Here is a 13,350-nt window from a genome sequence, read left to right as displayed (position 1 = left end):
TTTTGTCCTAGAAATTATGGTTAGTGCTGTAGAAAGAAAAATTAGGACATGTTTTAAGTGAGGTCTCAAATATCTTCCTGTTATATTGCTACAGGATCCGCCTGGCAGTTGTTTCCTTTGTGTTCTACTGCAGCTTCCCAGAGTGTTCTAAAGAACAACTAGAGCGCTAACAGTCTTACTTATGACAACATTATGGCACACCTGAAGCCATCTTGATTGGAATAAACTGGTAACACTTAAAACATTTAATTTAAATAAGGAACAAAATGAGGGGGTTCATTTTGTCAAAGGTTAGTGCTGTAGAAAGAAAAATTAGGGCATGTTTTAAGAGAGATCTCAAATCCTCTTCTATTTAATTAGAACATTCTGACATGCAGACTGAACAATCACTTTCAATACAAGCAGTAGACTTCCAGTTAACTCCCTGGTGAGCACTACCCCCTACACTACCCAAACACCACTGCACTACCCTAAACCCTAAAACACTACCCCCAGCACGACCCCCTACACTACACAAACACCATTGCACTACCCTAAACCCTAAAACACTTCCCCTACAGTACACAAACACCACTGTGCTTCCCTTAACCCTAAAACACTATCCACAACATGACCCCCATACTACCCAAACACCACTGCGCTACCGTTAGCACTAAAACACTACACCAGCATGATTCCCCACACTACACAAACACCTCTACACTACCCTAAACCACTACCCCAGCACGACCCCTATGCTACCCACACACCACTGCACTATCCTAAACACTAAATCTACCCCCAGCATGACCCCCTACACTATACAAACACCACTGCACGACCCTACACCCTAAAACACTACCCCTACACTACACAAACACCACTGAACTACCCTAAACCCTAAAACACTACCTCAGCATGACCCCCTACACTACACAAACACCACTGCACGAACCCGCAAGCACTACACAAACACTACTGCACTACCCAAAATGCTGAATTTACCCCCAGCATGACCCCCTACACTACCCAAACACCACTGCACTACCCTAAACCCTAATACACTACCCCAGCATGACCCCTACACTACACAAACAGCATTGCACTACCCTAAACTCTAAATTTACCCCCAGCATGACCCCCTACGCTACACATACACCCTGCACAAACCCGCAAACACAACACAAACACTACTGCACAACCCTAAACCCTAAATCTACCCCCAGCACGACCCTCTACACTACCCAAACACCACTGCACTACCCTAAACTCTAAAACACTACCCTAGCACGACCCTCTACACTACCCAAACACCATTGCACTACACTAAACCTTAAAAATACCCCAGCACGACCCCCTACACTACACAAACACCACTGCACTAACCTAAACCCTAAGACACTATCCCAGCACGACCCCCTACCCTACACAAACACCACTGCACTACCCTAAACCCTAAATCTACATCCAGCAGGACCCCCTACACTACACAATCACCACTGCACTACCCTAAACCCTAAAACACTAAAACACTACCCCAGCACGACCCCCTACACTACATAAACACCACTGCACTGCCCTAAACCCTAAAACACTACCCCCTACACTACACAAACAGCACTGCACTACCCTAACCCTAAAACACTACCCCCAGCACTACCCATACACTACACAAACACCATTGCACTACCCTAAACCTTAAATCTAACCTCAGCATGACCCCTTAAACTAACCAAACACCCCTGCACTACCCTAAACTCTAAAACACTATCCCCGGTATGACCCCCTACACTACCCAAACACCCCCGCCCTACCCTAGACCCTTAAACACTACCCCCGGCACGACCCCCTACACTACCCAAACTCCACTGCACTACCCTAAATCCTAAATCTACATCCAGCACGACCGCCTACACTACACCAACACCACTGCACTACCCTAAACCCTAAAAAACTACCCCTAACATGACCCCTACACTACACAAACACCACTGCACTACCCTAAACCCTAAAACACTACCCCCAGCACGACCCCCCACACTACCCAAATACTACTGCACTACCCTAAAACCTAAAACACTACCCCTAGCATCACCCTCTACATTACATAAACACCACTTCACTGCCCAAAACCCTAAAACACTACCCACTACACTACACAAACAGCACTGCACTACCCTAAACCCTAAAACACTACTCCCAGCACTACCCATACACTACACAAACACCATTGCACTACGCTAAACCTTAAATCTACCCTCAGCATGACTCCTTACACTAACCAAACCCCCCTGCACTACCCTAAACCCTAAAACACTACCCCCGGTATGACCCCCTACACTACCCAAACACCAATGTGATACCCTTAACCCTAAAACACTACCCCCAGCACAACCCCCTACACTACCCAAACACCACTGCGCTACCCTAAACCCTAAAATTCTACCCCGGCACGACCCCCTACACTACACAAACCCACTGCGCTACCCTAAACCCAAAAACTCTACACCCGGCACAACCCCCTACGCTACCCAAACACCACTGCGCTGCCCTAAACGCTAAAACACTACCCCTGGCATGACCCCCTACACTACCCAAACACCACTGCGCTACCCTAACCCCTAAACCACTACCTCCGGCACGACCCCCTACACTACCCAAACACCACTGCGCTACACCACTGAGCTACCCAAAACCCTAAAACACTACCCCAGCACGCCCTCCTACACTACCTGAACACCACTGCACTGCCCTAAACCCTAAAACACAATCCCATACACTACACAAACAGCACTGCACTACCCTAAACCCTAAAACACTACATCCAGCATGATCCCCTACACTACACAAATACCACTGCACTACCCTAAACCCTAAAACACTACCCCAGCACTGCCCCCTACACTACACAAACACCATTGCACTACCCAAAACCTTAAATCTATCCCCAGCACGACCCCATATACTACCCAAACACCACAGCGCTACCCTAAAAACTAAAATGCTAACCCAGCATGACCCCCTATACTAACCAACACCACTGCGCTAACCTAAACCCTAACACACTACCCCCGGCACGACCCCCTACACCACCAAAATACCACTGCACTACCCTAAACCCTGAAACACTACCACCGGCACGACCCCCTACACTTCCCAAACAGTAGTGCGCTACCCTAAACACTAAAAAACTACCCACGGCACGACACCCTACACTACCAAAACACTACAGCGCTACCCTAAACCCTAAAACACTACACCAGGCACGACCCCCTACACTACCCAAACACCACTGCGCTTCCCTAAACCCTAAAACACTATACCCAGCACAACCCCTACACTACCCAAACACCACTGCGCTACCATAATCCCTAAAACTCTACCTCCTACACTACCCAAACACCACTGCGCTACCCTAAACCCTAAAACACTACCCCCAGCACGACCCCCTACACTATCCAAACACAACTGCCTTACCCTGAACCCTAAAACACTACCCCCAGCACAACCCGAACACAACTGCGCTACCCTAAACCCTAAAACACAACCCCCAGCACGACCCCCTACAATACCCAAACACCACTGCTGTAACCTAAATCCTAAAACACTATCCCAGCACGACCCCCTACACTACCCAAACACCACTGCGCTACCCTAAACCCTAAACCCTACCCCAGCATGACCCCCTACACTACACCAGCACCTCTGCACTACCCTAAACCCTAAAATACTACCCCAGCACAACCCTCTACTCTACAAAAACACTATTGAACTACCCTAAACCCTAAAGCACTACCCCCTACACTACAAAAACACCACTGCACTACCCTAAACCCTACAACACTACCCCAGCACGACCCTCTACAGTACACAAACACCACTGCACTAACCTAAACCCTAACTCTACCCCCAGCACGACCCCCTACACTACCCAAACACCACTGCACTACCCTAAACCTTAAAACTCAACCCCCTACACTACACAAACACCTCTGCACTACACTTTACCCTAAAACACTACCCCCAGCATGACCCCCTACACTACACAAACACTATTGAACTACCCTAAACCCTAAAGCACTACCCCCTACACTACACAAACACCACTGCACTACCCTAAACCCTAAAACACTACCCCAGCATGACCCACTACACTACACAAACACCTCTGTACCACCCTAAACCCTAAAACACGAACCCGCTAACACTACACAAACACCACTGCACTACCCTAAACCCTAAATCTACCCCCAGCACGACCCCCTACCCTACACAAACACCACTGCACTACCCTAAACCCTAAATCTACATCCAGCAGGACCCCCTACACTACACAATCACCACTGCACTACCCTAAACCCTAAAACACTAAAACACTACCCCAGCATGACCCTATACACTACATAAACACCACTGCACTGCCCTAAACCCTAAAACACTACCCCCAGCACTACCCATACACTACACAAACACCATTGCACTACCCTAAACCTTAAATCTAACCTCGGCATGGCCCCTTACACTAACCAAAGACCCCTGCACTACCCTAAACCCTAAAACACTATCCCCGGTATGACCCCCTACACTACCCAAACACCACTGCCCTACCCTAGACCCTTAAACACTACCCCCGGCACGACCCCTACACTACCCAAACTCCACTGCACTACCCTAAATCCTAAATCTACATCCAGCATGACCGCCTACACTACACCAACACCACTGCACTACCCTAAACCCTAAAAAACTACCCCTAACATGACCCCTACACTACACAAACACCACTGCACTACCCTAAACCCTAAAACACTACCCCCAGCACGACCCCCCCACACTACCCAAACACTACCGCACTACCCTAAAACCTAAAACACTACCCCTAGCATGACCCTCTACACTACATTAACACCACTGCACTGCCCAAAACCCTAAAACACTACCCACTACACTACACAAACAGCACTGCACTACCCTAAACCCTAAAACACTACCCCCAGCACTACCCATACACTACACAAACACCATTGCACTACCCTAAACCTTAAATCTACCCTCAGCATGACCCCCTACACTACCAAAATACCACTGCACTACCCTAAACCCTGAAACACTACCACCGGCATGACCCCCTACACTACCCAAACAGTAGTGCGCTACCCTAAACACTAAAAAACTACCCACGGCACGACACCCTACACTACCAAAACACCACAGCGCTACCCTAAACCCTAAAACACTACACCAGGCACGACCCCCTACACTACCCAAACACCACTGCGCTTCCCTAAACCCTAAAACACTATACCCAGCACAACCCCTACACTACCCAAACACCACTGCGCTACCATAATTCCTAAAACTCTACCTCCTACACTACCCAAACACCACTGCGCTACCCTAAACCCTAAAACACTACCCCCAGCACGACCCCCTACACTATCCAAACACAACTGCCTTACCCTGAACCCTAAAACACTACCCCCAGCACAACCCGAACACAACTGCGCTACCCTAAACCCTAAAACACAACCCCCAGCACGACCCCCTACAATACCCAAACACCACTGCTGTAACCTAAATCCTAAAACGCTATCCCAGCACGACCCCCTACACTACCCAAACACCACTGCGCTACCCTAAACCCTAAACCCTACCCCAGCACGACCCCCTACACTACACCAGCACCTCTGCACTACCCTAAACCCTAAAATACTATCCCAGCACAACCCTCTACACTACAAAAACACTATTGAACTACCCTAAAGCACTACCCCCTACACTACAAAAACACCACTGCACTACCCTAAACCCTACAACACTACCCCAGCACGACCCTCTACAGTACACAAACACCACTGCACTAACCTAAACCCTAACTCTACCCCCAGCACGACCCCCTACACTACCCAAACACCACTGCACTACCCTAAACCTTAAAACTCAACCCCCTACACTACACAAACACCTCTGCACTACACTTTACCCTAAAACACTACCCCCAGCATGACCTCCTACACTACACAAACACTATTGAACTACCCTAAACCCTAAAGCACTACCCCCTACACTACACAAACACCACTGCACTACCCTAAACCCTAAAGTACTACCCCAGCATGACCCACTACACTACACAAACACCTCTGTACCACCCTAAACCCTAAAACACGAACCCGCTAACACTACACAAACACCACTGCACTACCCTAAACCCTAAATCTACCCCCAGCACGACCCCCTACCCTACACAAACACCAGTGCACTACCCTAAACCCTAAATCTACATCAAGCAGGACCCCCTACACTACACAATCACCACTGCACTACCCTAAACCCTAAAACACTAAAACACTACCCCAGCATGACCCCATACACTACATAAACACCACTGCACTGCCCTAAACCCTAAAACACTACCCCCAGCACTACCCATACACTACACAAACACCATTGCACTACCCTAAACCTTAAATATAACCTCGGCATGGCCCCTTACACTAACCAAACACCCCTGCACTACCCTAAACCCTAAAACACTATCCCCGGTATGACCCCCTACACTACCCAAACACCACTGCCCTACCCTAGACCCTTAAACACTAACCCCGGCACGACCCCTACACTACCCAAACTCCACTGCACTACCCTAAATCCTAAATCTACATCCAGCACGACCGCCTACACTACACCAACACCACTGCACTACCCTAAACCCTAAAAAACTACCCCTAACATGACCCCTACACTACACAAACACCACTGCACTACCCTAAACCCTAAAACACTACCCCCAGCACGACCCCCCACACTACCCAAACACTACCGCACTACCCTAAAACCTAAAACACTACCCCTAGCATGACCCTCTACACTACATTAACACCACTGCACTGCCCAAAACCCTAAAACACTACCCACTACACTACACAAACAGCACTGCACTACCCTAAACCCTAAAACACTACCCCCAGCACTACCCATACACTACACAAACACCATTGCACTACCCTAAACCTTAAATCTACCCTCAGCATGACTCCTTATACTAACCAAACCCCCCTGCACTACCCTAAACCCTAAAACACTACCCCCGGTATGACCCCCTACACTACCCAAACACCAATGTGATACCCTAAACCCTAAAACACTACCCCCAGCACAACCCCCTACACTACCCAAACACCACTGTGCTACCCTAAACCCTAAACCCTACCCAGCATGACCCCCTACACTACACAAACCCACTGCGCTACCCTAAACCCAAAAACTCTACACTCGGCACAACCCCCTACGATACCCACACACCACTGCGCTGCCCTAAACCCTAAAACACTACCCCTGGCATGACCCCCTACACTACCCAAACACCACTGCGCTACCCTAACCCCTAAACCACTACCTCCGGCACGACCCCCTACACTACCCAAACACTACTGCGCTACACCACTGCGGTACCCAAAACCCTAAAACAGCACCCCAGCATGCCCTCCTACACTACCCGAACACTACTGCACTACCCTCAACCCTAAAACACTACCACCAGCACGGCCATTTACACTACATAAACACCACTGCACTGCCCTAAACCCTAAAACACAACCCCATACACTACACAAACAGCACTGCACTACCCTAAACCCTAAAACACTACACCCAGCATGATCCCCTACACTACACAAATACCACTGCACTACCCTAAACCCTAAAACACTACCCTCAGCACTACCCCCTACACTACACAAACACCATTGCACTACCCTAAACCTTAAATCTATCCCCAGCACGACCCCTTATACTACCCAAATACCACAGCGCTACCCTAAAAACTAAAATGCTAACCCAGCATGACCCCCTATACTAACCAAACACCACTGCGCTACCCTAAACCCTAACACACTACCCCCAGCACAACCCCATACACTACCAAAACACCACTGCACTACCCTAAACCCTGAAACACTACCCCCGGCACGACCCCCTACACTAGCCAAACAGTAGTGCGCTACCCTAAACACTAAAAAACTACCCACGGCACGACACCCTACACTACCAAAACACCACTGCGCTACCCTAAACCCTAAAACACTACACCAGGCACGACCCCCTACACTACCCAAACACCACTGCGCTTCCCTAAACCCTAAAACACTATACCCAGCACAACCCCTACACTACCCAAACACCACTGCGCTACCCTAAACCCTAAAACACTACCCCCAGCACGACCCCCTACACTATCCAAACACAACTGCCTTACCCTAAACCCTAAAACACTACCCCCAGCACGGCCCGAACACAACTGCGCTACCCTAAACCCTAAAACACAACCCCCAGCACGACCCCCTACAATACCCAAACACCACTGCTGTAACCTAAATCCTAAAACACTACCCCAGCACGACCCCCTACACTACCCAAACACCACTGCGCTACCCTAAACCCTAAACCCTACCCCAGCACGACCCCCTACACTACCCCAGCACCTCTGCACTACCCTAAACCCTAAAATACTACCCCAGCACAACCCTCTACACTACAAAAACACTATTGAACTACCCTAAACCCTAAAGCACTACCCCTACTCTACAGAAACACCACTGCACTACCCTAAACCCTACAAAACTACCCCAGCACGACCCTCTACAGTACACAAACACCACTGCACTACCCTAAACCCTAACTCTACCCCCAGCACGACCCCCTACACTACCCAAACACCACTGCACTACCCTAAACCTTAAAACTCAACACCCTACACTACACAAACACCTCTGCACTACACTTTACCCTAAAACACTACCCCCAGCATGACCCCCTACACTACACAAACACTATTGAACTACCCTAAACCCTAAAGCACTACCCCCTACACTACACAAACACCACTGCACTACCCTAAACCCTAAAAAACTACCCCAGCATGACCCACTACACTACACAAACACCTCTGTACCACCCTAAACCCTAAAACACGAACCCGCTAACACTACACAAACACCACTGCACTACCCTAAACCCTAAATCTACCCCCAGCACGACCCCCTACCCTACACAAACACCACTGCACTACCCTAAACCCTAAATCTACATCCAGCAGGACCCCCTACACTACACAATCACCACTGCACTACCCTAAACCCTAAAACACTAAAACACTACCCCAGCACGACCCCCTACACTACATAAACACCACTGCACTGCCCTAAACCCTAAAACACTACCCCCTACACTACACAAACAGCACTGCACTACCCTAAACCCTAAAACACTACCCCCAGCACTACCCATACACTACACAAACACCATTGTACTACCCTAAACCTTAAATCTAACCTCAGCATGACCCCTTACACTAACCAAACACCCCTGCACTACCCTAAACCCTAAAACACTATCCCCGGTATGACCCCCTACACTACCCAAACACCACTGCCCTACCCTAGACCCTTAAACACTACCCCCGGCACGACCCCCTACACTACCCAAACTCCACTGCACTACCCTAAATCCTAAATCTACATCCAGCACGACCGCCTACACTACACCAACACCACTGCACTACCCTAAACCCTAAAAAACTACCCCTAACATGACCCCTACACTACACAAACACCACTGCACTACCCTAAACCCTAAAACACTACCCCCAGCACGACCCCCCACACTACCCAAACACTACAGCACTACCCTAAAACCTAAAACACTACCCCTAGCATGACCCTCTACACTACATAAACACCACTGCACTGCCCAAAACCCTAAAAGACTACCCACTACACTACACAAACAGCACTGCACTACCCTAAACCCTAAAACACTACCCCCAGCACTACCCATACACTACACAAACACCATTGCACTACCCTACACCTTAAATCTACCCTCAGCATGACTCCTTACACTAACCAAACCCCCCTGCACTACCCTAAACCCTAAAACACTACCCCCGGTATGACCCCCTACACTACCCAAACACCAATGTGATACCCTTGTAGTAGTGAGTCAGTTTCCCTCTCTCTGTAATAAGAAATATCCAGTCGCTTGGTAGATCCAAAGAATTCTTTATTCGTGACAAGAGTGAGCAAGAACAGCCAACACGTGTTTTGCCCCTTTGGCACGATTTTGGCCAGGGCTTTCTCAAGGCTGGGAGTATATTTCAGAATCATTTCCCATGTGTATCATCTCACGTTTTTCATTATTTCTTCATTATTTCTTCATTATTTCAAAGGTTACTGTATAATACAGATATACCAGCCTTGTTGGGCTTGAGGATCGGGTCACGAATGGATTGCCGTCACGAGTATTCTTCGGCGCAATGTGATACCTTAAACCCTAAAACACTACCCCCAGCACAACCCCCTACACTACCCAAACACCACTGCGCTACCCTAAACCCTAAAATTCTACCCCGGCACGACCCCCTACACTACACAAACCCACTGCGCTACCCTAAACCCAAAAACTCTACACCCGGCACAACCCCCTACGCTACCCAAACACCACTGCGCTGCCCTAAACCCTAAAACACTACCCCTGGCATGACGCCCTACACTACCCAAACACCACTATGCTACCCTAACCCCTAAACCACTACCTCCGGCACGACCCCCTACACTACCCAAACACCACTGTGCTACACCACTGCGCTACCCAAAACCCTAAAACATTATCCCAGCACGACCCCCTACACTACCCAAACTCCTTTGCACTACCCTAAACCTTAAACCTCTCCCAGCACGACCCCCTACACTACCCAAACACCACTGCACTACCCTAAACCCTAAAACACTACCCCAGCACGACCCCTTACACTACACAAACACCACTGCACTACCCTAAATCTACCCCCAGCACGACCCCTACACTACACAAACACCACTGCATAACCCTAAATCCTAAAACCCTAACGTCAGCACGACCCCTACACTACACAAACACCAATGCACTACCCTAAACCGTAAAACACTACCCCCAGCATGCCCTCCTACACTACCCGAACACCACTGCACTACCCTCAACCCTAAAACACTACACCCAGCACGGCCATCTACACTACATAAACACCACTGCACTGCCCTAAACCCTAAAACACTACACCCAGCATTATCCCCTACACTACACAAATACCACTGCACTACCCTAAACCCTAAAACACTACCCCCAGCACTGCCCCCTACACTACACAAACACCACTGCACTACCCTAAACCCTAAATCTACCCCCAGCACGACCCCCTACCCTACACAAACACCACTGCACTACCCTAAACCCTAAATCTACATCCAGCAGGACCCCCTACACTACACAATCACCACTGCACTACCCTAAACCCTAAAACACTAAAACACTACCCCAGCACGACCCCCTACACTACATAAACACCACTGCACTGCCCTAAACCCTAAAACACAACCCCATACACTACACAAACAGCACTGCACTACCCTAAACCCTAAAACACTACACCCAGCATGATCCCCTACACTACACAAATACCACTGCACTACCCTAAACCCTAAAACACTACCCCCAGCACTGCCCCCTACACTACACAAACACCACTGCACTACCCTAAACCCTAAATCTACCCCCAGCACGACCCCCTACCCTACACAAACACCACTGCACTACCCTAAACCCTAAATCTACATCCAGCAGGACCCCCTACACTACACAATCACCACTGCACTACCCTAAACCCATAAACACTAAAACACTACCCCAGCACGACCCCCTACACTACATAAACACCACTGCACTGCCCTAAACCCTAAAACACTACCCCCTACACTACACAAACAGCACTGCACTACCCTAAACCCTAAAACACTACCCCCAGCACTACCCATAAACTACACAAACACCATTGCACTACCCTAAACCTTAAATCTAACCTCGGCATGACCCCTTACACTAACCAAACGCCCCTGCACTACCCTAAACCCTAAAACACTATCTCCGGTATGACCCCCTACACTACCCAAACACCACTGCCCTACCCTAGACCCTTAAACACTACCCCCGGCACGACCCCCTACACTACCCAAACTCCACTGCACTACCCTAAATCCTAAATCTACATCCAGCACGACCGCCTACACTACACCAACACCACTGCACTACCCTAAACCCTAAAAAACTACCCCTAACGTGACCCCTACACTACACAAACACCACTGCACTACCCTAAACCCTAAAACACTACCCCCAGCACGACCCCCCACACTACCCAAACACTACCGCACTACCCTAAAACCTAAAACACTACCCCTAGCATGACCCTCTACACTACATAAACACCACTGCACTGCCCAAAACCCTAAAACACTACCCACTACACTACACAAACAGCACTGCACTACCCTAAACCCTAAAACACTACCCCCAGCACTACCAATACACTACACAAACACCATTGCACAACCCTAAACCTTAAATCTACCCTCAGCATGACTCCTTACACTAACCAAACCCCCCTGCACTACCCTAAACCCTAAAACACTACCCCCGGTATGACCCCCTACACTACCCAAACACCAATGTGATACCCTAAACCCTAAAACACTACCCCCAGCACAACCCCCTACAGTACCCAAACACCACTGCGCTACCCTAAACCCTAAAATTCTACCCCGGCACGACCCCCTACACTACACAAACCCACTGCGCTACCCTAAACCCAAAAACTCTACACCCGGCACAACCCCCTACGCTACCCAAACACCACTGCGCTGCCCTAAACCCTAAAACACTACCCCTGGCATGACGCCCTACACTACCCAAACACCACTGCGCTACCCTAACCCCTAAACCACTACCTCCGGCACGACCCCCTACACTACCCAAACACCACTGCGCTACACCACTGCGCTACCCAAAACCCTAAAACACTATCCCAGCACGACCCCCTACACTACCCAAACACCTTTGCACTACCCTAAACCTTAAACCTACCCCAGCACGACCCCCTACACTACCCAAACACCACTGCACTACCCTAAACCCTAAAACACCACCCCAGCACGACCCCCTACACTACACAAACACCACTGCACTACCCTAAATTTACCCCCAGCACGACCCCCTACACTACACAAACACCACTGCATAACCCTAAACCCTAAAACACTAACGTCAGAACGACCCCTACACTACACAAACTCCAATGCACTACCCTAAACCGTAAAACCTTACCCCAGCATGCCCTCCTACACTACCCGAACACCACTGCACTACCCTCAACCCTAAAACACTACCCCCAGCACGACCATCTACACTACATAAACACCACTGCACTGCCCTAAACCCTAAAACACAACCCCATACACTACACAAACAGCACTGCACTACCCTAAACCCTAAAACACTAAA

Source organism: Triturus cristatus, chromosome 11 (genome assembly GCF_964204655.1).
Source record: "Triturus cristatus chromosome 11, aTriCri1.1, whole genome shotgun sequence".
In the NCBI taxonomy this organism is placed as follows: domain Eukaryota; kingdom Metazoa; phylum Chordata; class Amphibia; order Caudata; family Salamandridae; genus Triturus; species Triturus cristatus.
The sequence above is the reverse complement of the archived record's forward strand: the minus strand, read 5'-3'. Positions refer to the sequence as shown.